A 5,147-nucleotide genomic window follows, 5' to 3' on the forward strand; every position below is an offset into this window, starting at 1 on the left:
TGGTTCTGAAAGGAGATTACATTTTATACATTTTTCCTAAGTCTCAGCACCCTCAGGGATCTGTCTGGGTATCTCCTGATGATCAGGGCAATGAGTCCCTGTGGATATCATTATTTGTTGTTGTTCAATTGCTAAGTTGTATCCAACTCTTTGCAACCCCATGGACTGCAGCACACCAGGCACTTCTCTCCTTCACTATCTCCTGGAGTTTGCTCAAACTCATGTCCATTGAGTCTATGATGCTATCAAAACATCTCATCCTCATATCATCATAGTTGGAAGTTTCAGACTGGAACAGTCTACTTGCTTGTGGTATCTAGAATTCCAGAGGTGTTGCAGGGAAAAGCCAATTCTGACTCCACCGTGGAACTGTTTCTTTGACTTGCTTTCCATTGCTTTTGTTACACGTCAGATCAGATCAGATCAGATCAGTCGCTCAGTCGTGTCCGACTTTTTGCACCCCATGAATCACAGCACGCCAGGCCTTCCTGTCCATGACCAACTCCCGGAGTTCACTCAGACTCACGTCCATCGAGTCAGTGATGCCATCCAGCCATCTCATCCTCTGTCTTCCCCTTCTCCTCTTGCCCCCAATCCCTCCCAGCATCAGAGTCTTTTCCAATGAGTCAACTCTTCGCATGAGGTGGCCAAAGTACTGGAATTTCAGCTTTAGCATCATTCCTTCCAAAGAAATCCCAGGGCTGATCTCCTTCAGAATGGACTGGTTGGATCTCCTTGCAGTCCAAGGGACTCTCAAGAGTCTTCTCCAACACCACAGTTCAAAAGCATCAATTCTTCGGTGCTCAGCCTTCTTCACAGTCCAGCTCTCACATCCATACATGACCACAGGAAAAACCATAGCCTTGGCTAGACGAACCTTTGTTGGCAAAGTAATGTCTCTGCTTTTCAATATGTTATCTAGGTTGGTCATAACTTGCCTTCCAAGGAGTAAGCATCTTTTAATTTCATGGCTGCAGTCACCACCTGCAGTGATTTTGGAGCCCAGAAAAATAGTCTGACACTGTTTCCACTGTTTTCCCATCTATTTCCCATGAAGTGATGGGACCAGATGCTGTGATCTTCGTTTTCTGAATGTTGAGCTTTAAGCCAACTTTTTCACTCTCCTCTTTCACTTTCATCAAGAGGCTTTTGAGTTCCTCTTCACTTTCTGCCATAAGGGTGGTGTCATCTGCATATCTGAGGTTATTGATATTTCTCCCGGCAATCTTGATTCCAGCTTGTGTTTATTCCAGTCCAGCGTTTCTCATGATGTACTCTGCATATAAGTTAAATAAGCAGGGTGACAATATACAGCCTTGACGTACTCCTTTTCCTATTTGGAACCAGTCTGTTGGTCCATGTCCAGTTCTAACTGTTGCTTCCTGACCTGCATATAGGTTTCTCAACAGGCAGGTCAGGTGGTCTGATATTTCCATCTCTTTCAGAATTTTCCACAGTTTATTGTGATCCACACAGTCAAAGGCTTTGGCATAGTCAGTAAAGCAGAAATAGATGTTTTTCTGGAACTCTCTTGGTTTTTCCATGATCCAGCGGATGTTGGCAATTTGATCTCTGGTTCCTCTGCCTTTTCTAAAACCAGCTTGAACATCAGGAAGTTCACAGTTCACGTATTGCTGAAGCTTGGCTTGGAGAATTTTGAGCATTACTTTACTAGCGTGTGAGACGAGTGCAATTGTGCGGTAGTCTGAGCATTCTTTGGCATTGCCTTTCTTTGGGATTGGAATGAAAACTGACCTTTTCCAGTCCTGTGGCCACTGCTGAGTTGTCCAAATTTGCTGGCATATTGAGTGCAGCACTTTCACAGCATCATCTTTCAGGATTTGAAATAGCTCAACTGGAATTCTATCACCTCCTCTAGCTTTGTTCGTAGTGATGCTTTCTACGGCCCACTTGACTTCACATTCCAGGATGTCTGGCTCTAGGTCAGTGATCACACCATCGTGATTATCTGGGTCGTGAAGATCTTTTTTGTACAGTTCTTCTGTGTATTCTTGCCATCTCTTCTTAATATCTTCTGCTTCTGTTAGGTCCATACCATTTCTGTCCTTTATCAAGCCCATCTTTGCATGAAATGTTCCTTTGGTATCTCTGATTATCTTGAAGAGATCTCTAGTCTTTCCCATTCTGTTGTTTTCCTCTATTTCTTTGCATTGATCGCTGAAGAAGGCTTTCTTATCTCTTCTTGCTATTCTTTGGAACTCTGCATTCAGATGTTTATATCTTTCCTTTTCTCCTTTGCTTTTGACTTCTCTTCTTTTCACAGCTATTTGCAAGGCCTCCCCAGACAGCCATTTTGCTTTTTTGCATTTCTTTTCCATGGGGATGGTCTTGATCCCTGTCTCCTGTACAATGTCATGAACCTCATTCCATAGTTCATCAGGCACTCTATCTATCAGATCTAGGCCCTTAAATCTACTTCTCACTTCCCTTGTATAATCATAAGGGATTTGATTTAGGTCATACCTGAATGGTCTAGTGGTTTTCCCTACTTTCTTCAATTTAAGTCTGAATTTGGCAATAAGGATTTCATGGTCTGAGCCACAGTCAGCTCCTGGTCTTGTTTTTGCTTACTGTATAGAGCTTCTCCATTTTTGGCTGCAAAGAATATAATCAATCTGATTTCGGTGTTGACCATCTGGTGATGTCCATGTATAGAGTCTTCTCTTGTGTTGTTGGAAGAGGGTGTTTGCTATGACCAGTGCATTTTCTTGGCAAAACTCTATTAGTCTTTGCCCTGCTTCATTCCGTATTCTAAGGCCAAATTTGCCTGTTACTCCAGATGTTTCTTGACTTCCTACTTTTGCATTCCAGTCCTCTATAATGAAAAGGACATCTTTTATGGGTGTTAGTTCTAAAACGTCTTGTAGGTCTTCATAGAACCGTTCAACTTCAGCTTCTTCAGCATTACTGGTTGGGGCATAGACTTGGATTACTGTGATACTGAATGGTTTGCCTTGGAAACGAACAGAGATCATTCTGTAGTTTTTGAGATTGCATCCAAGTACTGCATTTCGGACTCTTTTGTTGACCATGATGGCTACTCCATTTCTTCTGAGGGATTCCTGCCCACAGTAGTAGATATAATGGTCATCTGAGTTAAATTCACCCATTCCAGTCCATTTCAGTTTGCTGATTCCTAGCATGTTGACGTTCACTCTTGCCATCTCTTGTTTGACCACTTCCAATTTGCCTTGATTCATGGACCTGACATTCCAGGTTCCTATGCAATATTGCTCTTTACAGCATCAGACCTTGCTTCTATCACCAGTCACATCCACAGCTGGGTATTCTTTTTGCTTTGGCTCCATCCCTTCATTCTTTCTGGAGTTATTTCTCCATTGATCTCCAGTAGCATATTGGGCACCTACTGACCTGGGGAGTTTCTCTTTCAGAATCCTATCATTTTGCCTTTTTATACTGTTTTGGGGTTCTCAAGGCAAGAATACTGAAGTGGTTTGCCATTCCCTTCTCCAGTGGACCACATTCTGTCAGTTCTCTCCACCATGACCCGCCCATCTTGGGTTGCCCCAAGGGCATGGCTTAGTTTCATTGAGTTGGACAAGGAAGTGGTCCTAGTGTGATTAGATTGACTAGTTTTCTGTGAGCATAGTTTCAGTGTGTTTGCCCTCTGATGCCCTCTTGCAACACCTACCGTCTTACTTGGGTTTCTCTTACCTTGGGCATGGGGTATCTCTTCATGCCTGCTCCAGCAAAGCGCAGCCATTGCTCCTTACCTTGGACGAGGGGTATCTCCTCACTGCCGCCCTTCCTGACCTTCAACGTGGGATAGCTCCTCTAGGCCCTCCTGCGCCCGCGCAGCCACGGCTCCAGTTCTAACTGTTGCTTCCTGACCTGCATACAAATTTCTCCAGAGGCAGGTCAGGTGGGCTGGTATTCCCATCTCTTTCAGAATTTTCCACAGTTGATTGTGATCCACACAGTCAAAGGCTTTGGCATAGTCAATAAAGCAGAAATAGATGTTTTTCTGGAACTCTCTTGGTTTTTCCATGATCCAGCGGATGTTGGCAATTTGATCTCTGGTTCCTCTGCCTTTTCTAAAACCAGCTTGAACATCAGGAATTTCACAGTTCACATATTGCTGAAGCCTGTCTTGGAGAATTTTGAACATTACTTTACTAGCGTGTGAGATGAGTGCAATTGTGCAGTAGTTTGAGCATTCTTTGGCATTGCCTTTCTTTGGGATTGGAATGAAAACTGACCTTTTCCAGTCCTGTGGCCACTGCTGAGTTTTCCAAATTTGCTGGCATACTGAGTGCAGCACTTTCATAGCATCATCTTTCAGGACTTGAAATAGCTCAACTGGAATTCTGGTTGTGTAAGATTAATGTCCTTTTTACTTTTCCTGACCTCCCCTGCCCATTTCTAAGCCATAAAATAACCTGGCATCCAGACCTTGAACAAGATGATTATTTCAAGACATTAGTCTGCCATTTTCTCAGTCAGTCAGCTTTCCAAATAAAGTTGTATTCCTTGTCTCGACACCTTGTGTCTCAGATTAATTCACCTGTCCTGCACCTATCAAATCAGCTTGAACTAGGCAACAGTGGGATGTCTGCTTACAGAAGTTAACCAACATGACTCAGGCAGATATTAATAAATGATATTCCTTAAAAGCCATCTGAGTTGGCTTCCACTTTGGGAGCATCCTATACAGGCCAATGCATGTAATAATTGCTCAAATGGAGCTCAGAAAGGAAGGAATAGTTCATTTGCTGGGATAATTTAGAATAGATTTCAGCAGACATTTCTGGGGATGGGGATTTTTCCCCGGTGTCTCAAATGGTGAAGAATCCACCTGTAATGCTGGAGACCTGGGTTTGGTCCCTGGGTCAGGAAGATCCCCTGGAGAAGAGAATGGCTACCCACTCCAGTGTTCTTGCCTGGAGAATCCCACGGACAGAGGAACCTGGTGGGCTACAGTCTATGGAGTCACAAAGAGTCAGACACGACTGAGCGACTAACACTACTGGGTATGGAGGACTTTTCAGCTGCCAGACAATCTGGCCAAAACCCTTCAAAGCCACTTCCTAGTGTGATGGCAGTCTCCTCCTTAAGCTCCCACTGGGAAGGCAGGCCTGCCCCGCCCACGGTGGTGAGGAACTAGC

Source organism: Bos taurus, chromosome 11, assembly GCF_002263795.3.
Source record: "Bos taurus isolate L1 Dominette 01449 registration number 42190680 breed Hereford chromosome 11, ARS-UCD2.0, whole genome shotgun sequence".
Taxonomy (NCBI): Eukaryota; Metazoa; Chordata; class Mammalia; order Artiodactyla; family Bovidae; genus Bos; species Bos taurus.